Raw genomic sequence first — 27,773 nt, forward strand, 5'->3', positions numbered from 1 at the left:
TCACTTTTGCCAATCAAAGCACACACCTTTATTGATGATACATACAAATGGTAGGTTTGGGTGGATAAGGTTAAGTCAGTACAGCACACAAAAGGGGGGTGTAGGTTTTTGATGAATAGGTTCACCATCCATCAGCTCGCAAAGAAGAAGCAGTAAATGAGAAAGAATTCAACCTAAGCGGCAACAAAAGCATTTTCAGCACAAGCTCCGATATGTGTCTGGTCTCCACAAAATGGTCCCGCTTAGACAGGGAGACCACCACGGGCAGGGCATCCCTCATGATGCTATAATAGGATGTTCTGTACCCACATCTGGCAGCTGGAATGATCCCTTTACCACAGGAAGAAGGCCACAAGGGAGTGACTGACAATGCACATTGCCTGCAGACTGCAAAACCAAGAAGTTACTCCAAGCCCTGTGGGAACCCCTGCCTGGCCAATAGGAGTGTGGTCCTCGATTTAGCGAGTGTAACTTTCACCCCGTGATGTGGTGATGGGCTAAGACTGGATCTTCAACAGCACCCACTGCAGATTCTTTGAGTGAGAACACATGTGTGTGTTCACCAGAAGGGTTTTGGGCAGATTCAGTTCCATTCTGTTCGAGATGGCCATTTAAGAGGCCAGGGTGTCCAGGAGAACCTGTCTGTTTCCGTTCCTCATAAAGAGGGACATGAATGAGAGCAGCATTTGGGCACCCAGCAATTCCCCTGCCAAGACTGGCTTTTCGGACAAACCCATCAACAGTTTCAAAACCTGAAGCTCAGCACATCCACTTCCCTCTGCTATCAAAGGAAACTTCAAGTCTGAAACGGACTTGGCAAGCATGTTATTAATAACTGTCATGCTTATTAACAAATTTAATCCGGCCTGCTGCAGAAACGAGTTGCAGCAATGTGACACAGTCTCCCGACACACTTCATTGATGTACATCTTAATCTGCCCCTGATTTTCAATACGTGCATTCAAGTTATCCGGAGCACATAAAGCTTTCTTCTTAATAGCGGGGTCAGGAGTGGGAATCGCGTTTCCAACAATGGAGAGGCTGGCCAAATGACTATTGATATTGTGGATAAATGAAAAACCAGCATCCTTGGGCTGAGCAAACCACATTTTGCCCTGAATGAAAGGACGCTTGGAGAGGTCAAGAACACAACTGAAATTTGTAATATCTTAAGCACCACACAAAAAAATGTGATCATTTTAATTGGGGAAAGAGTGATTCTTCTCTATTGGGACATTGTCCTCTTTGGAAAGCCCTGTTTTTTGTTTTGTTTTGTTTTGAAATAAAGACATTCTCAGACAAAAAATATATACCAGTAGCAAATTCAAGTATGACTGGCTGGCTCTCTCAGTGGAGCATGCAACTCATATATATATAAATATATAGATAGATAGATAGATAGATAGATAGTGATAGAGGTATATAAATAGATATATAGATAGATATAGATATAGATATAGATATAGATATAGATATAGATATGAGCAAATTCATACTAGAAGAAATACTAAATGTTGTTCTTCAAGCATAATGAAAATTTATCTTTTTACAAAGCAGGAAGAAAAGAACTACAAAGGAAAATGTAAATATGTGAGTCTTGACCATATGAAATAATTTTAAGAATTCTTAAAATATTGAAATATAAAGAGAAATAGGTTGGAAGCATATAGAAAGTTTGAATGCATGACAACAATACCATATACATTGAGATGAGGGTAAGTGGAGTTGGCATGTGAAGTCCTGTGAGCTGTCTGAGAAAAGGGGGAAAAGGATTGATTCATAGAAAACTTTGAAAAATCAAGAATGCGTGTTGTAATGTATAGGGTAATCACTAAACAATAGTGAATTAGTACAACTATCAAGCTAGTAAAGAGGAATAATAAAAAAGTGAATAAATCCTAAAGAAGATAAGAAAAAAATTGGGACATAGAGTAGGCTGGTCAAATAGAAATCACTGAATAAGATAAGAGATTATACTCTAAATGTATCAGAAATTACATTAAGTTAAAACATAATAAATGCTTCAGTTCAAACATAAATATTGAAATATTGGATACAAATAACAAAACACAACTATATGCTGTTCAGAAAGGATACATCTAAAACTCAAACATACAGAAAGTTTGAAAGTGTAAAAATGTAAAATATATACCATGAAAGCATTAACTAAACAAAAATTGATAAAGATATACTAGCATCAGGGGCACCTGGGTGGATCAGTCAGTTAAACATCCAACTCTTGATTTTGGCTCAGGTCATCTTATCGTTGGTGGGATCAAGCCCCACATCAGGCTCTGTACTGACAGCATGAAACCTGCTTAGAATTCTCTCTACCCCTCTCTCTCTCTCTTTGCCCCTCCCCCCACTCGTGCTCACTCACTCTCTCTGTCTCAAAATAAATAAATAAACTTAAAAAATACTAATATCAAATAAAATGGGTACTATGTCAAAAAGCATTACTAGAGATAAAGAGGGATAATACATGAGGGAAAATGTAGAATTCACCAGAAAGATGTAACAATTCTAAATTTGTATGCATCTCATAGGGGCACCTGTACCCCAATGTTTATAGCAGCACTCTCAACAATAGCCAAATTATGGAAAGAGCCTAAATGTCCATCAACTGATGAATGGATAAAGAAATTGTGGTTTATATACACAATGGAATACTACGTGGCAATGAGAAAAAATGAAATATGGCCTTTTGTAGCAACATGGATGGAACTGGAGAGTGTGATGCTAAGTGAAATAAGCCATACAGAGAAAGACAGATACCATATGGTTTCACTCTTATGTGGATCCTGAGAAACGTAACAGAAACCCATGGGGGAGGGGAAGGAAAAAAAAAAAAAAAGAGGTTAGAGTGGGAGAGAGCCAAAGCATAAGAGACTGTTAAAAACTGAGAACAAACTGAGGGTTGATGGGGGGTGGGAGGGAGGGCAGGGTGGGAGGGAGGGCAGGGTGGGTGATGGGTATTGAGGAGGGCACCTTTTGGGATGAGCACTGGGTGTTGTATGGAAACCAATTTGACAGTAAATTTCATATATTAAAAAAAAAAAAAAATAAAGTATATGGGACATGAAAAAAAAATAAATAAATAAATTTGTATGCATCTAATAACATAGTTTCAAAATATATAAAACAGAAATGGACAGAACTACAAGAAATAATAGAGATCCCCAATCACAGTGGGAGATTTTAACATATCTCTTTTTATAGCTGACAGAATGAGCAAATAAAAATGGCAGACACATAAAAAATTTGAACATGACTGGCAAAATTGACCCAATTAATTCAAACCTTGGTTGGTATAAAGCTATACTCAACAATTACAACATATATGTTTATATATTATTTTTAAAAACATACAGAATATGTACCTGGGAGTACCTGGGTGTCTCAGTTGGTTAAGCGTCCAACTTCGACTCAGGTCATGATATCATGGCTCATTGGTTTGAGCCCCATTTAGAACTCTGTGCTGACTGCTCAGAGCCTGGATGCTTCAGATTCTATGTCTCCTGTCTCTCTGTACTTTCCCTGTTCTCTCTCTCTCTCTCTCCCTCTCATAAATAAACTAAAAATCATACAGAATGTGTATAAAAATTGATCATATCCTGAGCTATACATCAAGTTCTAACATCGCAAAAAGATTAAAGTCATACAGAGTATGTTTTCTCACCATGGTGCAATTAACTAAAAATCAGTAATAACAATGTAATAACTAAAATCCACGTATTTTTTGGAATTAGGAAATACACTTCTAATAACATATGGGTCAAAGAAGAAATTACATTTAAAATTAGAAAGCATTTTTCATGGGATGGTAATGAAAATATTATGTTCAAAGTTTTGAAAGATGCTCTGCTTCTAGCTATAATGGCCTACTAATAGAAGACTAATCCCCCCCCCATTTAGAAGGACAAGAAAACCTGAAAAATTCATTGTTATTATATTTAAATAGATTAAATTACTTAAAGAAATCAGAAAACTTCCAAAGCAGCCAGGATTGAGGTACCAAAATCCTGGAAAGAAGGGAAATTTAATGAGGTGAACTGACATTTGGCACCAATTTTCCCCTTGAGGCATTGACCAGTCCATTATCAGCATTGGTGAAGAGGCTGAAAAAGAAGCTGGGAAGATACAGAAACCTGAATAGAGCTTTTAGTAATTATGCAGAGTTAAGGAGTCAAAATCCAGAGCACAAAGCCAACTAGACAGCCAGGGTTTGATGGGCTAATATCCTGGAGAAAAAGAAATTACAAAGAAATGAAATGGGTAGTCTGAGTTAATTTTCTCCTTGATGCATTCACCAATTCTTAATAGGTGTAGAACTAGAAGCAAAGAAGCCAAGTAGAAATAGGTAATTAAGAGTCTGGGAAGATAAACAGAGCTATTGGCAATTTCAAAGTGCAGGAAAGATGAAAAATTGGAATTTGGGGACTTCCAAGATTGGGGGAACTGATAAATTCCCCAGGCTGTCAGTTAGAAGCCCTGAAGAATTACACACTGGAAGTAAGGGTGACCTAGAAATAGAATAGGTCTGAAAAGATTGAAATCCAACCTCAAAATAGTTTAATTCTTGATTTACTTAAGCTAAATTACTCCTTTGTATACTGCTTTCCCAAAGCAAAAGAAAATCCTCTACAAATTAAGAAAATTTCATCTAAATTTGCTAGAATTTTTCATTCATAATGTTTAACATTCAAACAAAAGCACACGAGAGACATGACAAACAGAAATTATTTTTAAAAGGAGAAGCCAAAAGAAGAAGAAATAGAAATAGAAAAAATAGAAAAAGAAAAGAATAGAAATAGAAAATAAATAGAAATAGAAAAAAGAAATAAATCTATAAGAGATTAAGCTATTGGATGCATTAGGCATAGACTTTAAACTAATTATAATTTATACGTTCAAGAAAACAAATGACAAGTCATCTAAAAACAGAAATGAGGAGGGGGGAATCAAATGGAAATTCTTTTTTTAAGTTTACTTATTTATTTTTTGACAGAGAAAGAGAGCAGGGGAGGGGCAAAGAGAGAAAGAGAGAGATAATCTCAAGCAGGCTGCACTGACACCAACATGGAGCTCAAATTCACAAACCATGAGATCATAACCTGAGCTAAAGTCAAGAGTCAGATGCTTAACTGAGTGAGCCACCCTGGTGCCACCAAATGGAAATTCTAAAACTAAAAAACATAATAGTCATTTTTTTTCAATATATGAAGTTTATTGTCAAATTGGTTTCCATACAACACCCAGTGCTCATCCCAAAAGGTGCCCTCATCAATACCCATCATCCACCCTCCCCTCCCTCCCACCCCCCATCAACCATCAGTTTGTTCTCAGTTTTTAAGAGTCTCATGCTTTGGCTCTCTTCCACTCTAACCTCTTTTTTTTTTCCTTCACCTCCCCCATGGGTTACTGTTAAGATTCTCAAGATCCACATAAGAGTTAAACCATATGGTGTCTGTCTTTCTCTGTATGGCTTATTTCACTTAGCATAACACTCTCCAGTTTCATCCATGTTGCTACAAAGGGCCATATTTCATTCTTTCTCATTGCCACGTAGTACTCCATTGTGTATGTAAACCACAATTTCTTTATCCATTCACCAGTTGATGGACATATAGGTTCTTTCCATAATTTGGCTATTGTTGAAAGTGCTGCTATAAACATTGGGGAACAAGTGCCCCTATGCATCAGTACTCCTGCATCCCTTGGGTAAATTCCTAGCAGTGCTATTGCTGGGTCATAGGGTAGGTCTATTGTTAATTTTTTGAGGAACCCCCACACTGTTTTCCAGAGAGGCTGCACCAATTTGCATTCCCACCAACAGTGCAAGAGGCTTCCCGTTTCTCCACATCCTCTCCAGCATCTATAGTCTCCTGATTTGTTCATTTTGGCCACTCTGACTGGCGTGAGGTGATATCTCAGTGTGCTTTTGATTTGTATTTCCCTGATGAGGAGCGACGTTGAGCATCTTTTCATGTGCCTGTTGGCCATCTGAATGTCTTCCTTAGAGAAGTGTCTATTCATGTTTTCTGCCCATTTCTTTACTGGGTTATTTGTTTTTCAGGTGTGGAGATTGGTGAGCTCTTTATAGATTTTGGATACTAGCCCTTTGTCCGATATGTCATTTGCAAATATCTTTTCCCATTTCGTTGGTTGCCTTTTAGTTTTGTTGTTTTTTCCTTTGCTGTGCAGAAGATATTATCTTCATAAGGTCCCAGTAATTCATTTTTCCTTTTAATTCCCTTGCCTTTGGGGATGTGTCAAGTAAGAAATTGCTACGACTGAGGTCAGAGAGGTCTTTTCCTGCTTTCTCCTCTAGGGTTTGGATGGTTTCCTGTCTCACATTCAGGTCCTTTATCCATTATGAGTTTATTTTTGTGAATGGTGTGGGAAAGTGGTCTAGTTTCATCCTTCTGCATGTTGCTGTCCAGTTCTCCCAGCACCATTTGTTAAAGAGACTGTCTTTTTTCCATTGGATGTTCTTGCCTGCTTTGTCAAAGATGAGTTGGCCATACATTTGTGGGTCTAGTTCTGGGGTTTCTATTCTATTCCATTGGTCTATGTGTCTGTTTTTGTGCCAATACCATGCTGTCTTGATGATGACAGCTTTGTAGTAGAGGCTAAAGTCTGGGATTGTGATGCCTCCTGCTTTGGTCTTCTTCTTCAAAATTACTTTGGCTATTCGGGGCCTTTTGTGGTTCCATATGAATTTTAGGATTGCTTGTTCTAGTTTCGAGAAGAGTGCTGGTGCAATTTTGATTGGAATTGCATTGAATGTGTGGATAGCTTTGGGTAGTATTGACATTTTGACAATATTTATTCTTCCAATCCATGAGCATGGAATGTTTATCCATTTCTTTATATCTTCTTCAATTACCTTCATAAGCTTTCTATAGTTTTCAGCATACAGATCTTTTACATCTTTGGTTAGATTTATTCCTAGGCATTTTATGCTTCTTGGTGCAATTGTGAATGGGATCAGTTTCTTTATTTGTCTTTCTGTTGCTTCATTATTACTGTATAAGAATACAACTGATTTTTGTACATTGATTTTGTATCCTGCAACTTTGCTAAATTCATGTATCAGTTCTAGGAGACTTTTGGTGGAGTCTATCGGATTTTCCATGTATAATATCATGTCATCTGCAAAAAGCGAAAGCTTGACTTCATCTTTGCCAATTTGGATGCCTTTGATTTCCTTTTGTTGTCTGATTGCTGATGCTAGCACTTCCAACACTATGTGAAACAACAGCGGTGAGAGTGGGCATCCCTGTCGTGTTCCTGATCTCAGGGAAAAAGCTCTCAGTTTTTCCCCATTGACGATGATGTTAGCTGTGGGCTTTTCATAAATGGCTTTGATGATGTTTAAGTATGTCCCTTCTATCCCGACTTTCTCAAGGGTTTTTATTAAGGAAGTTGCTGAATTTTGTCAAGGGCCTTTTCTGCATCAATTGACAGAATCATATGGTTATTATCTTTACTTTAATTAATATGATGTATCACATTGATTGATTTGCGAGTGTTGAACCAGCCCTGCATCCCAGGAATGAATCCCACTTGATCATGGTGAATAATTCTTTTTATATGCTGTTGAATTCGATTTGCTAGTATCTTATTGAGAATTTTTGCCTCCGTATTCATCAGGGATATTGGCCTGTAGTTCTCATTTTTAACTGGGTCTCTGTCTGGTTTTGGAATCAAAGTAATACTGGCTTCCTAGAATGAATCGGGAAGTTTCCCTTCCCTTTCTATTTTTTGGAACAGCTTGAGAAGGATAGGTATTATCTCTGCTTTAAACGTCTGGTAGAACTGCCCTGGGAAGCCATCTGGTCCTGGACTCTTATTTGTTGGGAGATTTTTGATGACTGATTCAATTTCTTCGCTGGTTAGGGGTCTGTTCAAGTTTTCTATTACCTCCTGATTGAGTTTTGGAAGCATGTGGGTGTTTAGGAATTTGTCCATTTCTTCCAGGTTGTCTAGTTTGTTGGTATATAATTTTTCATAGTATTCCCTGATAATTGCTTGTATCTCTGAGCGATTGGTTGTCATAATTCCATTTTCATTCATGATTTTATCTATTTGGGTCATCTCCCTTTTCTTTTTGAGAAGCCTGGCTAGAGGTTTATCAATTTTATTTCTTTTTTCAAAAAACTAACTCTTGATTTAATTGATCTGCTCTACAGTTTTTTTAGATTCTATATTGTTTATTTCTGCTCTGATCTTTATTATTTCTCTTCTTCTGCTGGGTTTAGGCTGTCTTTGCTGTTCTGCTTCTGTTTCCTTTAGGTGTGCTGTTAGATTTTGTATTTGGGATTTTTCCTGTTTCTTGAGATAGGCCTGGATTGCAATGTATTTTCCTCTCAGGACTGCCTTCACTGCATCCCAAAGCATTTGTATTGTTGTTTTTTCATTTTCATTTTTTTCCATATTTTTTTAAAATTTCTTCTCTAATTGCCTGGTTGATCCATTCATTCTTTAGCAGGGTGTCCTTTAACCTCCATGCTTTTGGAGGTTTTCCAGACTTTTTCCTGTGGTTGATTTCAAGTTTCATAGCATTGTGGTCTGAAAGAATGCATGGTATGATTTCAATTCTTGTATACTTATGAAGGGCTGTTTTGTGACCCAGTATGTGATCTATCTTGGAGAATGTTCCATGTGCACTCGAGAGGAAAGTACATTCTGTTGCTTTGGGATGCAGAGTTCTAAATATATCAGTCAAGTCCATCTGATCCAATGTATCATTCAGGGCCCTTGTTTTTCTATCAATCGTGTGTCTAGATGATCTATCCATTTCTGTAAGTGGTGTGTTAAAGTCCCCTGTGATTACCACATTCTTATCAATAAGGTTGCTTATGTTTGTGAGTAATTGTTTTATACATCTGGGGGCTCCTCTATTCGGCGCATAGACATTTATAATTGTTAGCTCTTCCTGATGGACAGACCCTGTGATTATTATATAATGCCCTTCTTCATCTCTTGTTACAGCCTTTAATTTAAAGTCTACTTTGTCTGATATATGTATGGCTACTCCAGCTTTCTTTTGACTTCCAGTGGCATGATAAATAGTTCTCCATCCCCTCACTCTCAATATGAAGGTGTCCTCAGGTCTAAAATGAGTGTTTTGTATACAGCAAATAGATGGGTCTTGTTTTTTTATCCATTCTGATACCCTATGTCTTTTGGTTGGTGCATTTAGTCCATTTACATTCAGTGTTATTATAGAAAGATACAGGTTTAGAGTCATTGTGATGTCCATAGGTTCCATGCTTGTAGCGATGTCTCTGGTACTTTGTCTCATAGGATCCCCCTTAGGATCTCTTGTAGGGCTGGTTTAGTGGTGACGAATTCCTTCAGTTTTTGTTTGTTTGGGAAGACCTTTATCTCTCCTTCTATTCTAAATGACAGACTTGCAGGATAAAGGATTCTCAGCTGCATATTTTTTTTCTGTTCATCACATTGAAGATCTCCTGCCATTCCTTTCTGGCCTGCCAAGTTTCAGTAGAGAGATCAGTCACGATTCTTATAGGTCTCCCTTTATATGTTAGAGTACGTTTATCTCTAGCTGCTTTCAGAATTTTCTCTTTATCCTTGTATTTTGCCAGTTTCACTATGATATGTCGTGCAGAAGATCGATTCAAGTTACGTCTGAAGGGAGTTCTCTGTGCCTCTTGGATTTCAGTGCCTTTTTCCTTCCCCAGATAAGGGAAGTTCTCAGCTATGATTTCTTCAAGTACACCTTCAGCACCTTTCCCTCTCTCTTCCTCCTCTGGAATACCAATTATGCGTATATTATTTCTCTTTAGTGCATCACGTAGTTCTCTATTTTTCCCCTTATACTCCTGGATTTTTTTATCTCTCTTTTTCTCAGCTTCTTCTTTTTCCATAATTTTATCTTCTAGTTCACCTATTCTCTCCTCTGCCTCTTCAATCCAAGCCGTGGTTGTCTCCATTTTATTTTGCAGTTCATTGATAGCATTTTTTAGCTCCTCCTGGCTGTTCCTTAGTCCCTTGATCTCTGTAGCAATAGATTCTCTGCTGTCCTTTATACTGTATTCAAGCCCAGCGATTAATTTTATGACTATTATTCTAAATTCACTTTCTGTTATATTGTTTAAATCGTTTTTGATCAGTTCGTTAGCTGTTGTTATTTCCTGGACGTTTTTTGAGGGGAATTCTTCTGTTTCGTCATTTTGGATAGTCCCTGGAGTGGTGCGCAACTGCGGGGCACTTCCCCTTTGCTGTGGTGTATAACTTGCGTTGGTGGTTGGGCCCGCAGTCAAACTGATGTCTGCCCCCATCCCACCGCTGGGGCCACAGACTGGTGTGTGCCTTCTCTTCCCCTCTCCTAGGGGAGGGATTCACTGTGGGGTGGTGTGGCCCATCTGGGCTACTTGCACACTGCCAGGCTTGTGGTGCTGGGGATCTGGCGTATTAGCTGGGGTGGATCGGCAAGGTGCACGGGGGCGGGAGGAGCTTGCTCAGCTCGCTTTTCCTTCAGAGATCCGCTTCAGGAGGGGCTCTGTGGCACCAGGAAGGAGTCAGACCCGCTGGAGGGATGGATCCGCAGAAGCACAGTGTTGGGTGTTTGCATGGTGCAAGCAAGTTCCCTGGCAGGAACTGGTTCACTTTGGGATTTTGGCTGGGGGATGGGCGAGGGAGATGGCGCTGGTGAGCACCTTTGTTCCCCGCCAAGCTGAGCTCTGTCGTCCGGTGCTCAACAACTCTTCCTCCCGTTGTCCTCCAGCCCTCCTCCTCTCTGTGCAGAGCTGTTAGCTTCTAACCTTCCAGATGTCAAGTCCCACTTGCTGTCGGAACACACTCCGTCCAGCCCCTCCGCTTCTGCAAGCTAGACTCGGGGTCTCTGCTTGGCCGAGGGGCAGCCCCTCCGCTCCAGCTCCCTCCCGCCAGTCCGTGTAGTGCGCACTGCCTCACCGCCCTTCCTACCCACTTCCGTGGGCCTCTTGTCTGCGCTTGGCTCTGGAGACTCCGTTCTGCTAGTCTTCTGGCGGTTTTCTGGGTTATTTAGGCAGGTGTAGGTGGAATCTAATTGATCAGCAGGACGTGCGGTGAGCCCAGCGTCCTCCTATGCCGCCATCTTCCCAGGATCCCCCATGTTATTGCTTTTTAATGAGTCACTGAGTTCTCTAATTCTTATATCATTCTCATTTGTCTTAGTTTCTCTTTTTTTCTTCTTCATTATTTTCTATGTGTTTGTCCTCTATATCACTGATTTGCTGCTCTGCTTCATCCACCTTGCTGCCATGGCATCCTTTAGAGATTGCATCTCAGTTATAGCATTTTTCATTTCATCCTGACTAGATTCTACTTCTTTCATCTCCACAGAAAGGGATTCTAATCTATTTTCAACCCCAGCTAGTATTCTTATTATCGTGATTCTAAACTCTGGTTCAGACATCTTGCTTGTATCTGTATTGATTAAGTCCCTGGCTGTCATTTCTTCTTGTTACTTCTTTTGGGGTGTATTCCTTCATTTCATCATTTTGAAGGAACAAAAAGAAGTAATAAATTAATTTAAAATTAGAAAATTAAAAACAACACAAAAAATATCAAATAAAGGATGCTAGATGCTAGGTGTATTTTGGTCTGGTTTTTTAAAGAAGCTTGACAGAATAGAGAAAAAACAGGAAAGAAAAGAAAAAAAAATGGGGGAAAAAAGAAAGCATTTGAAAATTTTGAAAAAATGAATACAATAAAATATAATGACATGAATTGATGAAAGTAAAATAGAATTTAAGAAATGTATAAAAAAGTAAAAAATATAATAGAAAAAAAATTTACAAATCTGTTTTATAAAAATAGAAAATAAAAATAAAATTTTCTCTTCCTGTATTCAAGAATAATAAAAGAAAAAAGAAAAAAACTGAAAAGATAGACCAATGAAGAGAATGAAATATGATTGAAATTACATCCAATTTCCCCTAGAAGTCAAACTATGAACCACTTTATAATCTGTAAACTAAACAGACTGAGAGACTTATGTTCCTCTAGAGCACGGTTGGCCAGTTGGGCTGGGCTTGGTGTAACAGCTCTCTTCTCCACTAGATGGTGCTGCTTAGCTTACTGGTATTGATTGTGGTGGTGCGTGTAGGCGTGTATGCGCATGTGCAGGAGGGATGAAAATGGCGTCACCCAGCTACCCAGCCTCTAGTTTCAGAGCTCTGTTCCCTCCTCCACCAGCAATCAAGCACCCCTCCTTTGTCTCCAGCTTCTGTCCAGTCTTCATTTCTACACTATCTGAGACCAAGCCATCAGCCTGCCAGACAGCATCTCCTTCCTGAGTTTTAACTCAGGTGGGGGCTGTTTCCAAACCCCTCACAGCTTTGACTTTCCCAGACCCTCTGGGGGAGGGTCTCACTGAGCAATGGCAGCGTCCCCGCCTGCCCCCAGAAACGTTTGTGCAACTCCACTTCTGCAGATGCCCAGAGACCGTGGCCAGGTGCCAGCCTGCCCCAGAAAACGTTGGCATGATCTTGTAGCAGCAGCTTTTCAGGGATTATGGTAAATCACAACACACATCTGGCACCAGGGTTCACCCTTAATGTACTTGTTCCAACACCAGTAAATGAGGCTGTTCTCCAGGGTCTGCTGGGAACTTTGCCTGTGGGGCAACCACATAGCCTCTACCAAATGTCCACCCAGCACAAGAACCACCTCTCCCCATGTGGCCCAAGGACCCCTAGGACCTTGCTGTCAGCTCCTGGGGATTCACTCTTCCCACCAGAGCTCTGCCAGGTATCGAACTGCAGAGTTTAAGACTCTGCGCTCCACTGGTTATAGAGTCTTAGTGGTATTTAAACCCTCTCCTTTCTCCTTTGTCTTAATGGTATTTAAACTCTCCTTTCTCCTTTCTCCTTTCTCCTTTCTCCCTTTCTTCTTCAGTCTCTTGCAGGTGTTTCCACTCTTTCTCTCCACATGCTTTAAGGGGGAGTTCTTTTCCTGTACTTTCCCCCCTGTCTCTGTCCTCTCCCAGCCAGCAAAAATAGCTCCCTACCCTCCACAGCTTCTCTCTCCCTCATTTCACCTCTCCATGCTATGTACCTGCCAAATTCTGTGGTTCAAGTTTTGCATATTGTTGTGTTAATCCTCAAATAAGTTTTCTAGGTGTGAAATATTGTTTGATGTTGATTTAGCTACATTTCAGGGGTGAGAGAGGCCAAAAAACTTCTGTGCTGCTCTGCCATATTGGCCTCTCCTTCCAAGCTTTTTAATAAAGGCCATACAGTAAATATTTTAGGCTCTGCAGGCCATATAATCTGCATGACAATTATTCAACTCCACCTTTGTAAAACAAAGCAGTCATAGACAATACATAAACAAATGAATGTTGCTATGTTCAAGCAACATCTGTTTTATCTACAAAAACAGATGTTTGGCCCACAGGCCAGAGTTTGTTAACTCCTGCTCTATGATCACTAATAGAAGAAGGGTAAAATAATATTGTATAAGAGGTAATATGGGGGCAATATGAAATAATAAAAATATTTCCTTAATCAAAGGGGAAAAAGAAAAGAAAGAAAATAAAAGGAAATATATAACAGATTAGCCAAAACAATGGTAAGTTGGTAAACTTAACCACAAATATTTCAGTAATTAAAGTAAACAGAAATGATGTAAATAAAGTGGAGTATATACAAATATATAGATAGAGCAAATAATCCAATTAGAAGAATAAGAGTGTCACATTGGACAAAAACCAAAATCCAATTGCATTCTGCTTATAAGAGATGCAACTTAAGTATAGGAACACATAAATATCTACAGTAAATGAATGGGAACAAATCCACTACACAAATACTAACAAAAAGAAAAACAAAAACAATTGCTTGAGATAGAGGAGAGAATTTTATAGTGATAAAAGGGTTAATCAACAAAGGAGATACAACAATTCTAATTTTTGATGTACCTATAACATAGTTTCAAATAAATGAAGCCAAATGGATAGACTAAAAGATAAAATAGACCAATTCACAATCATAATAGGGAATTCAATATACCTAGTTCAGTAATTGATGGACCAAGCAGATATTTTAAAAAGCAGGGAAGATATAAATTTGAACATTATCAACCTAATTTTAAATATACATTTTTTAAGATTACTTGCACTTGAGAGAAGAGAGTGAGAGAGAGAGAGCAGGGGAGGAACAGAGAGAGAGGCAGACACAGAATCCAAGGCAGGCTCCAGGCTCTGAGCTGTCAGCACAGAGCTCAATGCAGGGCTCCAACTCATGGACTGTGTACCCAAGACCTGAGCCAAAGTCACATGCTTAACAGATTGAGCCACTAAGGCACCCTCTGAATAATTATAAAGAACATTTCATTGAAAATTTTCTGAATATACATGATTTTTTAATGCATGTGGAAATTTGTAGAAATTAATCAAATATTAGATTATAAAGAACGTTACAGGTCACCAGGGTGGCTCAGTGGTCCTGATCTCACAGTCTGTGATTTCGAGCCCCCCGTCAGGCTCTGTACTAACAGCTCAGAGTCTGAAGCCTGTTTCAGATTCTGTGTCTCCCTCTCTCTCTGCCCCTCCCCTACTAGTGCTCTGTCTCCATCTCTCAGAAATAAATAATCGTTAAGAAAAATTTTGAGCATGAAATTTATTGTCAAATTGGTTTCCATACAACACCCCATGCTCATCCCAAAAGGTGCCTTCCTCAATACCCATCACCCACCCTCCCCTCCTTCCCAGCCCCCATCAACCCTCAGTTTGTTCTCAGTTTTTAAGAGTCTCTTATGGCTTGGCACTCTCCCTCTCTAACCTTTTTTTTTCTTCCCCTCCCCCATGGACTTCTGTTAAGTTTCTCAGGATCCACATAAGAATGAAAACATATGGTATCTGTCTTTCTCTGTATGGCTTATTTCACTTAGCATAACACTCTCCAGTTCCATCCATGTTGCTACAAAAGGCCATATTTCATTCTTTCTCATTGCCACGTAGTATTCCATTGTGTATATAAACCACAATTTCTGTATCCATTCGTCAGTTGATGGACATATAGGCTCTTCCCATAATTTGGGTATTGTTGAAAGCGCTGCTATAAACATTGGGGTACAAGTGCCCCTATGCATCAACACTCCTCTATCCCTTGGGAAAATTCGTAGCAGTGCTATTGCTGGGTCATAGAGTAGGTCTATTGTTAATTTTTTGAGGAACCTCCACACTGTTTTCCAGAGTGGCTGCACCAGTTTGCATTCCCACCAACAGTGCAAGAGGGTTCGCGATTCTCCGCATCCTCGCCAGCAACTATAGTCTCCTGATTTGTTCATTTCAGCCACTCTGACTGGCGTCAGGTGCTTTCTGAGTGTGGTTTTGATTTGTATTTCCCTGATGAGGAGTGACGTTGAGCATCTTTTCATGTGCCTGTTGGCCATCTGGATGTCTTCTTTAGAGAAGTGTTTATTCATGTTTTCTGCCCATTTCTTCACTGGATTATTTCTTTTCCAGGTGTGGAGTTTGGTGAGCTCTTTATAGATTTTGGATACTAGCCTTTTGTCTGATATGTCACCTGCAAATATCTTTTCCCATTCCGTTGGTTGCCTTTTAGTTTTGTTGGTTGTTTCCTTTGTTGTGCAGAAGCTTTTTATCTTCATGAGGTCCCAATAGTTCATCTTTGCTTTTAATTCCCTTGCCTTTGGGGATGTGTCAAGTAAGAAATTGCTGTGGCTGAGGTCAGAGAGGTTTTTTTCCTGCTTTCTCCTCTAGAGTTTGGATGGTTTCCTGTCTCACATTCAGGTCCTTTATCTGAGTTTGTTTGAGTTTGTTTTTGTGAATAGTGTAAGAAAGTGGTGTAGTTTCCTCCTTCTGCAAGCTGCTGTCCAGTTCTCCCAGCACCATTTGTTAAAGAGACTGTCTTTTTTCCATTGGATGTTCTTTCCTGCTTTGTCAAAGATTAGTTGACCATACTTTTGTGGGTCCAATTCTGGAGTCTCTATTCTATTCCATTGGTCTATGTGTCTGTTTTTGTGCCAATACCATGCTGTCTTGATGATGACAACTTTGTAGTAGAGGCTAAAGTCTGGGATTGTGATGCTTCCTGCTTTTGTCTTCTTCAAAATTCCTTTGGCTATTCAGGGCCTTTTGTGGTTCTATACAAATTTTAAGATTGTTTGATCTAGCTTCGACAAGAATGCTGGTGCAATTTTGATTGGGATTGCATTGAATGTGTAGATAGCTTTGGGTAGTATTGACATTTTAACAATATTTATTCTTCCAAAACATGAGAACGGAATGTTTTTCCATTTCTTTATATCTTCTTCAATGTCCTTCATAAGCTTTCTATAGTTTTCAGCATACAGATCTTTTACATCTTTGGTTAGGTTTATTCCTAGGTATTTTATACTTCTTGGTGCAATTGTGAATGGGATCAGTTTCTTTATTTGTCTTTCTGTTGCTTCATTATTACTGTATAAGAATACAACTGATTTCTGTACATTGATTTTGTATCCTGTTACTTTTCTGAATTCATGTATCAGTTCTAGCAGGGTTTTGGTGGAGTCTGTTGGGTTTTCCATTTATAATATGTCGTCTGCAAAAAGTGAGCGCTTGACTTCATCTTTGCCAATTTTGATGCCTTTGATTTCCTTTTGTTGTCTGATTGCTGATGCTAGAACTTCCAACAGTATGTGAAACAATAGCGATGAGAGTGGACATCCCTGTCGTGTTCCTGATCTCAGGGGGAAAGCTCTCAGTTTTTCCCCATTGAGGATGATGTTAGCTGTGGGCTTTTCATACACGGCTTTTATGATGTTTAAGTATGTTCCTCCTATCCCGACTTTCTCGAAGGTTTTATTAAGAAAGGATGCTGAACTTTGTCAAATGCTTTTTCTGCATTGATTGACAGGATCATATGGTTCTTTTCTTTTGTTACTGTGATGTATCACATTGATTGATTTGCGAGTGTTGAACCAGCCCTGCAGCCCAGGAATGAATCCCACTTGATCATGGTGTATAATTCTTTTTATATGCTGTTGAATTCGATTTGCTAGTATCTTAATGAGAATTTTTGCATCCATATTCATCAGGGATGTTGTCCTGTAGTTCTCTTTCTTTGCTGGATGTCTGTCTGGTTTGGGAATCAAAGGAATGCTTGCTGCATAGAATGAGTCTGGCAGTTTTCCTTCCCTTTCTATTTTTTGGAACAGCTTGAGAAGGATAGGCATTATCTATGCTTTAAACGTCTGGTAGAACTCCCCTGGGAAGCCATCTGGTCCTGGACTCTTATTTGTTGGGAGATTTTTGATAACTGATTCAATTTCTTCGTTGGTTAGGGGTCTGTTCAAGTTTTCTATTTCTTCATGTTTGAGATTTGGAAGTGGGTGCGTGCCTAGGAATTTGTCCATTTCTTCCAGGTTGTCCAGTTTGTTGGCATATAATTTTTCATAGTATTCCCTGGCAATTGCTTGTATTTCTGAGGGATTGGTTGTCATAATTCCATTTTTATTCATGATTTTATCTATTTGGGTCATCTCCTTTTTCTTTTTGAGAAGCCTGGATAGATGTTTACCAATTTTGTTTACTTTTTCAAAAAACCAACTCTTGGTTTCATTGATCTGCTCTACAGTTTTTTTACATTCTATATTGTTTATTTCTGCTCTGATCTTTATTATTTCTCTTCTTCTGCTGGTTTTGGTGTGTCTTTGCTGTTCTTCTTCTAGTTCCTTTAGGTGTGCTGTTAGATTTTGTATTGGGGATTTTTCTTATTTCCTGAAATAGGCCTGGATTGCAATGTATTTTCCTCTCAGAACTGCCTTCGCTGCATCCCAAAACATTTGCCTTGTTGTCTTTTCATTTTCATTTGTTTCCATATTTTTTTTTAAATTTCTTCTCTAATTGCCTGGTTGACCCATTCATTCTTTAGCAGGGTGTTCTTTAACCTCCATGCTTTTGGAGGTTTTCCAGACTTTTTCCTGTGGTTGATTTCAAGTTTCATAGCATTGTGGTCTGAAAGTGTGCATGGTATGATCTCAATTCTTGTATACTTATGAAGGGCTGTTTTGTGACCCAGTATGTGATCTATCTTGGAGAATGTTCCATGTGCACTGCAGAAGAAAGTATATTCTGTTGCTTTGGGATGCAGAATTCTAAATATATATGTCACATCCATCTGATCTAATGTATCATCAGGGCCCTTGTTTCTTTTTTGATCCTGTGCCTAGATGATCTATCTATTGTTGTAAGTGGAGCATTAAAGTCGCCTGCAATTATCACATTCTTATCAATAAGGTTGCTTTTGTTTGTAATTGTTTTATATATTTGGGGGCTCCCTTATTTGGCACATAGATATTTATAGTTGTTAGCTCTTCCTGATGGATAGACCCTGTGATTATTATATAATGCCCTTCTTCACCTCTTGTTACAGCCTTTAATTTAATGTCTAGTTTGTCTGATATAAGTATGGCTACTCCAGCTTTCTTTTGGCTTCCAGGAGCATGATAAATAGTTCTCCATCCCCTCACTTTCAATCTGAAGGTGTCCTCAAGTCTAAAATGAGTCTCTTGTAGACAAAAAATAGATGGGTCTTGTTTTTTTATCCATTCTTATACCCTATGTCTTTTGGTTGGAGCATTTAGCCCATTTACATTCAGTTTATTACAGAAAGATATGGGTTTAGAGTCATTGTTATGTCTGTAGGTTTCATGCTTGTAATGATGTCTCTGGTACTTTGTGGACCTTACAACATTTCACTCACACAATCCCCCTTAGGATATCTTGTAGGGCTGGTTTAGTGGTGATGAATTCCTTCAGTTTTTGTTTGGGAAGACCTTTATCTCTCCTTCTATTCTGAATGACAGACTTGCTGGATAAAGGATTCTAGGCTGCATGGTTTTTCTGTTCATCACATTGAAGATTTCCTGCCATTCCTTTCTGGCCTGCCAAGTTTCAGTAGATATATCTGTCACGAGTCTTATCGGTCTCCCTTTATATAGAGAGCATGTTTATCCCTAGCTGCTTTCAGAATTTTCTCTTTATCCTTGTATTTTGCCAGTTTCACTATGATATGTCATGCAGAAGATTGATTCAAGTTATGTCTGAAGGCAATTCTCTGCACCTCTTGGATTTCAATGCCTTTTTCCTTCCCCAGATCAGGGAAGTTCTCAGTTATGATTTGCTCAAGTACACCTTCAGCCCCTTTCTCTCTCTCTTCCTCCTCTGGAATCCCTATTTTACGTGTATTACTATGTTTCATCGCATCACTTAGTCCTCTAATTCTCCTCTCATAGTCCTGGATTTTTTTATCTCTCTTTTTCTCAGCTTCCTCTTTTTCCATAATTTTATCTTCTAATTCACCTATTCTCTCCTCTGCCTCTTCAGTCTGAGCTGTGGTCGCCTCCATTTTATTTTGCACCTTATTTATAGAATTTTTTAGCTCCTACTGACTGTTTCTTAGTCCCTTGATCTCTGTAGCAATAGATTCTCTGCTGTCTTCTATACTTTTTTCAAGCCCAGCAATTAATTTTATGACTATTATTTTAAATTCATGTTCTGTTATATTGCTTAAATCGTTTTTTGATCAGTTCATTAGCTGTCATTACTTCCTGGAGTTTCTTTTGAGGAGAATTCTTCCATTTCATCATTTTGAATAGTCCCTGGAGTGGTGCGGAACTGCAGGGCTCTTCCCCTGTGCTGTCTGGAGTAACTTATGTTGGTGGGTGGGCCACAGTCAGACCTGATGTCTGCCCCCAGCCCACCGCTGGGGCCACATTCAGACTGGTGTGTACCTTATCTTACCCTATCCCAGGGGCAGGACTCACTGTGGAGTGGTGTGGCCCCTGTCTGGGCTACTTGCACACTGCCAGGCTTGTGGTGCTGCTTCTATGGGATCTGGCATATTAGCCTGGGTGGATCTGCAAGGTGCACAGGGGTGGGAGAGGCAGGCTCAGCTCGCTTTGCCTTCAGTGGTCCCCTGGGGGAGGGGCCCTGGGGCACCAAGAGGGAGGCAGACCCTTTGGAGGGAAGGATCCACAGAAGCTCAGTGTTGGGTGTTTGTAAGGTGCAAGCAAGTTCCGTGATGGGAACTGGTTCCCTTTGGGATTTCGGCTGGGGGATGGGCAAGGGAGATGGCGCTGGCCAGCACCTTTGTTCCCCACCAAGATGATCTCTGTCCTCCAGGGCTCAACAACTCTCCCTCCCATTGTCCTCTAGCCCTCCCACTCTCCTAGCAGAGCTGTTGACATAACATTTCAGATGTTAAGTCCCGCTGGCTGTCAGAATACACTCCGTCCGGCCCCTCCGCTTTTGCAAGTCAGACTCAGGGGCTCTGTCTTGCCGAACGGGCTGCCCCTCCACCGCCCCAGCTCCTTCCCGCCAGTCCGTGCAGCGCACTCCGCCTCTCTGCCCTTCCTACCCTCTTCCATGGGCCTCTTGTCTATGCTTGGCTCTGGAGAGTCTGTTCTGCTAGGCTTCTGGTGGTTTTCTGGATTATTTAGGCAGATGTGGGTGGAATCTAAATGATCAGCAGGACACGGTGAGCCCAGTGTCCTCCTACACCACCATCTTCAAGAGACTCCTAAAAATTTTTTTAAAAATAGTATTAAAAGAATGTTTCAATACATTTAAAAAGACATAGAGTATGTTTTCTGACTACAGTGATATTAACCTAGAAATCAATAAGTAAAAGACAACCAGAAAACTCTCAAATACTTGGAAATTAAGTAAAATACTTATAAATAACATAGATTAAAGAAAAAATATGAATGTAAATTTAAACATATTTTGAACTAAATGGTAATGAAAATACAAATTATCAAAATTTTGTGGAATGCAACTAAAGCAGTGTGTAGAAAGAAATTTATAGATAGAATCATAGTTTTTATACTGCATGTTTGTAAAGGAGAAAGGCTATAAATCAATGATCTTAGAAAAAGAACAATGAATTAAACTCAAATGAAAATGAATAAACTAAATAGTAAAGATGAGAGCAGAAATTAATAGAAAACAAGCATATGAGAGAGAAAATATTACATAGAACCAACTTTTTGCTTCTCTCTCATCTGCTTGTTTTCTATTAATTTCTGCTCTCATCTTTATTATTTACTTTCTTCATTTTCATATTGAGTGTTTAATTTTTGTGAGTTCTGTAGCAATGCCTACTTTTTCATGCCTCATATTGGTTTTCCTGATAGAAAAATATCAGGAATAAGAAGCACAATAACAGGAAAATCAACATGAGGCATGAAAAAGTAGGCATTGCTACAGAACCCACAAACATTAAACATTCAATGTAAGGATAAACAGATACAAGCAAAGATGAAAATTTGATTAGTGCTGTACTAATTTTCTAAATTGATTAATTTTCTAAATTGAATAGGTAAAAAAAAAAAACAATTTCCCACAAAAAGACACTTCAGCTACAGGTGGCTTCACCAGTAAATTTATCCAAATATTTAAAGAAGAAATCAAATTAATTTTATAGAATTTTTTGCAAAGAGAAAAAGAGGAATAATCAAGATTCTCCACAGAAAAAAACCAATAAGTGATAGATATAGATATATAGATATGGATATATATACAGATGAAATAGAGATAGATACACAAAGAAAAAGAAAGATTTTATTTAAAGGAATTGGCTCTGGCAATTGTGGAAGGTGTCAAATCTAAAATCTATAGTGTGGGCCAGAAAGCTAGAGACTCAGGAAAGAGTTGACATCCCAGCTTGAGTCTGAAGACAACCTGGGGGGGCCTGGGTGGCTCGGTTGGTTGAGCATCCAATTCTTGATTTTGGCTTGCGTCATGATGCCAGGGTCATGGGATAGAGCCCTGTGTTGAGCTCGCACTGAGCATGGATCCTACTTAAGATTCTCTCTCCTCTGCCCTTACCCTGCTTGCACTCTATCTCTCTAAAGTAAAAAAAAAAAAAAATCTGAAAACAGAATTCCCTCCTCTTCAAAAGATCTCAGTTGTTTTCTCTTAAGGCCTAAAGCTCATTGGATTAGGCCCACTCGCATGATGGATAATGATCTGCTTTGCTCAAAGTCTACTGATTTAAATGATATCTGAAAAATAACTTCACAGCAACATCCAGACTTGTGTTTGGCCAAACATCTGGGTACTGTGGCCTAGCCAAGTTGATACATAAAATTATTTATCACACTACCCACTCTGTGTTATGATCCAAGAATAAATATGATACCAAACCTGAAAAAAATATTACAAAAAATGAAATTAAAGGTTAATCCCTCTTATGAAAATAGATGCAAAAATTTCAAACCAAGTAAAAGCACACCAAATTGAGTGATATACAAAATAGATAATACATGATAATCAAGTTGGGTTTCATCTAAAAACACAAGGTTAAATTAACATTTAAAAATCAATCAACATAATTTGCCACATTATTATAATTACAGGGAAAAACTTATATAAATGTCTCAATGGATGCAGAAAAGGCATTTGATAAAATTCAACCCCCATTCATGATTTAAAACTTTTAGGAAACCAGGAATAAAGGGGAACTTCTATAATTTGATAATCACCATCTACAACAAACATAATAGTTAATATTGAAATATTGAGAGCTTTCCACTTGAGATCAGTTAACAAGAAAAAGGTGGCCACTATTACCACTTTTATTCATCATCATACTGGGGAGAGTACAATAAGGGAAGAAAAAATAAATAAAAGGAACAATAACTGGAAAAAATAATCATAACTCATATACAAAATGATTGCATATGTAGAAAACCCAAAAGAATCTATAAATAAACTATAAAAATTAATAAATGATTTCCACAAGTCCATTCAATACAATGTCAGTATATTTTTAGAAATCAGCTCTATTCCCATATACCAGCAGCGAACAAGTAGGATATGAAAATTTAAAAACAAAGCCATCTGGGGTACCTGGGTGACTTGGTTGAGCATCCGATTCTTGATTTCAGCTCAGGTCATGATCCTGGGGTTGTGGGATTGAGCCCTGCATTGGGCTCCGTGCTGAGCATGCAGCCTGCTTGAGATTCTCTTGCACACTCTCTCTCTCTAAAACACAATAATAATAATAATAATAAATTAATAAATAAAAATAAAAATGAAGCCATCTAAAATAGCATTGAGATATCATCATATCCTAGGAGTCGTTCTAGCAAAATGTGTACAAATCTGAACTAATATGAGTGTAAATTGGCAAACATTTTAAAAAAAAATATGGAGATGCAAAGCACCAAGAATAACCAAGAGAATTCTGAAAAAGAACAATAAAGAGGATTCATACTACCAAATATTAAGATGCACTATAAAGCTACAGTGATTATGACAGGATTCAAACACATTGATGAAAGGATAAACAAATAGACTAATGGACAGAGATGCCTGGGTGGCTCAGTCAGCCAAGTGTCTGACTCTTGATTTCAGCACAAGTCATGATCTCACTGTTTGTGAGTTCGAGCCCCACGTGGGGCTCTGCACTGACACTAAGGGGCCTGCTTGGATTATCTCTCTTTCTTTCTCTGCCCCTCCCCCACTCTCTCTATATATCTATCTCTCTCAAAAATAAATAAATAAAGATTAAACAAAAATGACTAATGGACAGAATCAAAAGTACAAGGACAGACCCATACATATATGGCAACAAGTTATCACAAATATGACACTGTAGTGTATGTAGTAGAGAAAGGACAGTCTTCTCAAGAAATGGTGCTGAGTCTATTGGATATCTTTTTATAGGGAAAAAATATAATCTTGACACTTACTTCATGTCACATACAAAAATAAATTCCAGGTGAATTGTAGATCTAAATGAGATAAGGCAAAACAGTAAACCTGCTAGAAGATAATGTAGATAATCTCATGACCTTATGGTAAGGGAGAATTTGTTTGAAAAGAATAAACTAAATGAATGAAAACATTGATAATTTTCTTCTTTATGAAGACACTGCTTTGTAAGTGAAAAACAAGCCACACAATCTTAATAACAATATTTGACATATGGATGGACCTAGAGGGTATTATGCTAAGTGAAATAAGTCAGATAAAAAAAACAAGTACCGTATGATTTCACTTATATGTGGAATCTAAAAAGACAAAACAAAACAAAACAAATAAACGAACAAAAAAGCAGAAACCACAAAGAGAACAAACTAGTGGTTGCCAGAGGGAAGGGGTGGGGGATGAGCAAAATGGGTAAGAAGGAGTGGGAGATACAAGTTTCCAGTTATGAAAGTCATAGGAATGAAAGGTACAGCATAGGGAGTATAGTCAATGGCATTGTTTGGTGACAGATGGTAACTACACTTGTGGTGAGCATAACATAATGTATAGGCTTATTGAATCACTATGTTGTACAACTGAAACTAATGTAACTATGTGTGTCAATCATACTTCAACTTAAAAATACTTGGTGATGTAAAAATAAATAAAACGATGGATTAATCACACCAGTGATGTATATGTGAAAATTCTAAATATAATAATTATAAATGCAATCCAGAAGTATGGCAAAGAAATAATACACTATAACAAATCAATCAATTGCTGCAATAAGAACTCAAACAATTGTCTCAGTCCCAATGTCCCTCTTACACTTATTTCATTTTATCCTTATATTATTTTTCCATTTTTTCTAAAAACTTTTAAATTTTCAAAAGTTCAAAAATGCATTTTACCCACTTTGTCAAACAGGATGTCACTCTCCTTTGCAGGTGCTAGCAAAAATGTCTTCATTAGTATTGCTCACATCTTCAAGACCTAATAGCATGTTTTGTGTTCCTAAAACATCAATGTCCTATACTTGGTTGCAAGGCAAGATGACAATGTGTAATAACTTGGATAACAGAATTAGGCAGCAGATTTGAAAATGCTTAAATGCACTGATTAATTCATTCGTGGTCATATATCCTGAGATAGGAGGCATTATGAGTACTTTACTTGCTGACTCAGAATTTTTGGTCCAGACCCCCTTCTACCAATTGTAGAATTTTCATAGCCCAAATTATAGTGTATCTTATCCCCATGGTGCTTTAGCATCCTTCATAATGGACTCATAACACAATTATTAGTATCACATTTCCCAATTCAATGTATGTACCATCAAAGTTCCACTTGGCCCAACTGCATCCCCTCGCCATTCCTGGGCCCTGCCTTACTTCAAATCCAGAGGAAATACAGCAATTATCCTTTCTGCCACTGCCAATGCCACTGTGGTTCAAGCCACAGCTTGAGGAACGAGTTAATGTAGTGTCACATAGCAGGAAAGGACTATTGCTGCTGCAAACTAACCAAACTACACACATGGAAACACAGTAGAGTTAATGCTTCAAAGGGTGAACTTTGACAAATGGAGACTAGCTAAGATCCCTTGATAATGGCTTTTCTAAGAATGATGATGACCATTTTCAATGCTACCTTTCCACATTCATTTTGTATAACATCCCAAGCTAAAGTTTATTTCTGGTTTCTCTGAGCTGTGGCTCTTCCTTGCCCTTAAACCAGAACTATCTTGCCATCATAAGGTGTAAAAAACTAGGATAATAGTCCCTGGTCAGCTCTGCCCTGAAGTGTGATATTAAGCAAGATAATAGACATTTATTTTTCGAAATGGTATACTTCCATGCTTGACCCTGTCCATTCAGTCCCCCTCAGGCCTTTTGTTAAGGGTTTGGACAATGTGTGTGTTTGGGGATAGGCCTAGGGGGAAGGAGAAGGGTGGTGGGGAGATCAGGAAGCTTTATTGGGTGGTAACTTTATCCTTACAGATCCATTCAGTCCACCATTGAGATTGGGTTTAGTGTAACTCTCTGGCACTGTTGACCATTTATAATAATACAGAATGTTTGATTAGGCATAGAACCCCCTGTTTATTGAGCATTTCTAAGTTTGCAGAAGGCATAACCTAATACCAAGTGGGGTAGCATTTCTTTTTGAAAATAAAAGAATGATGATTTATGTTACTATAAGAAAAAAAATTACCAAGTAGACCAGATTCTTAGTGTTTGGTGCTCAGAACATTCACTCCCTAAGATCAATCTACATCAGAAACCAAATTATCATCAGATGATTATTTAGTGCTCAGGGAATCAGGACAAGCTGACTTAGCTAGATGTTGGTGCTGTCAAAATAGGTATATCTAATTCATTTAGTGTTGCTCATGTGTTTCCCCCTATATAGGTGATCAAATCCTTCATATTTTCCCTTTATGGATTCTAGATATTTGATCACACTGAGGAAGGTTCTTCCTACCTCTAGGTTATAAAAATAGGCTCTTGTCCCCATCAAACTTTTTATAAACACAATTCAATGCTTTCCTTTCTAATTTTTCTGTTATATACAGTTTTGTGTATTGTGAAGTAGGTGTCTAGTATCAACACTTACCTTTTTCTGACAGCATACTTTGTGGAAGGTTTTTGGTTACCTCCAAAACATTAATTTTCTCCGTAAATAGAAACATTATTTTTTATGCTTGCTACTTTTGAGGGATGGTGCATTGAGCTACTATAGTAATATCTTATATTACAGAACTCATTTTCTTAAAAATAGAATTAATAGTTTGAGTAGCTCCTTAGTTCAAGACTAGAAAACAGGGCCTGGGGCAAAAGTTGACCCTGAGATGTATAATACAAGGGAAAAAGTGTTAGGGGAAAAGGGAAGTGAGACAAGGAAAGAGGGAAGGCAAATACAAGGAGGTAAGTTACTCATCTGGACAGAACTTTTCAACAAAAACACAGCTGATTACTTACATCACATGACGTTTTCAGTAAGAACACATAAAATTACTGCATCTATGACAGTCTAAGTGGAAGGGATAGAAAAGAATTTAACTGTTAGCTCTCTTTAGTAGTCTCCATTGGTCGAAGTCCACCCCACAGGGTGAACTTAGCAGAGAAAATAACCAAACAGAAGCCTAAGTGCACAGTTTGCCTGACCGTATCAATTTGCTAAACCTACACTTGGAATGTTTATTGAGACAAGACAAGTAAACTATGAATTTTAAAAAATAAGCCTTGAAATATTGTGCTTTAGGTGACAATTTATAAGAGAAGTATACTTCATTTTTGTAAAATTACCTTTGGACACATTTTACTGGGATAGACCCACTTAAATTCCTGAAATTGTTAGATGATAACAAAACCAAAATATCCTCCAAGTTCCTAATTTCCTCAGTTTCGCAGGAGCTGCCATCATTTCTAAAGACAGGACACTGCCTCCTCCATGCCCCCATGATCTGCCACTATCACGGCCACAATCCTAGAACTGTACCCTTCCCAAAATGATTGAGAGTGGCAACCTCCAGTGTGAAAGCATCAGGACACTGGCATGTGGCTTGGCTGGCCATGTGGCCTGCCTGGACCAGGCTGTCACACATCTGTCTCACACAGCACTTTCCAAAGTCCAGACAATTTGGTTCCAAATAATACCAGGTGTGGGACATCAAAAGTACATGCCATGCACATAGGGCTGTGCCACGCTAAGACTAGTTCCTCCTCAGTCTCTGTTCAACAAGAGTTCCAGAAAATTTTTGGCATCCACTCACACCCTAGGTCGCCACATTACCACAGCAATGACAACTCTGTATTAAATGCCCACTGTTCCGTGGCCTGGTGTCATGGAAATTAAATGGTCACAGAAGCACAAAGAGACTATACAGCCAGTGATCTTCCAGAAGGAGGAAATAAAGATATAAGTGGGAGGGAAGGAAAGGGGGAAAGAATGAGAGGGAAGGAGGAGAAATCTGCCAGAGCAGATGGATGCTAGTCAGGCCTATGCCCCTGCCACATGGTGGCTTTTTATTATTAACCTCATTTTT

At 38.7% G+C, this 27,773-nt stretch overlaps 1 pseudogene; it reads right to left on the bottom strand.

Annotated features, from left to right (window-relative positions):
• Nucleotides 1-24,694, bottom strand: LOC145713749 (protein ARMCX6 pseudogene; annotated as a pseudogene).
• Nucleotides 24,695-27,773: the final 3,079 nt, after the last annotated feature.

This window comes from Panthera onca, chromosome X (genome assembly GCF_046562875.1).
Source record: "Panthera onca isolate mPanOnc1 chromosome X, mPanOnc1 haplotype 2, whole genome shotgun sequence".
Lineage (NCBI taxonomy): Eukaryota > Metazoa > Chordata > Mammalia > Carnivora > Felidae > Panthera > Panthera onca.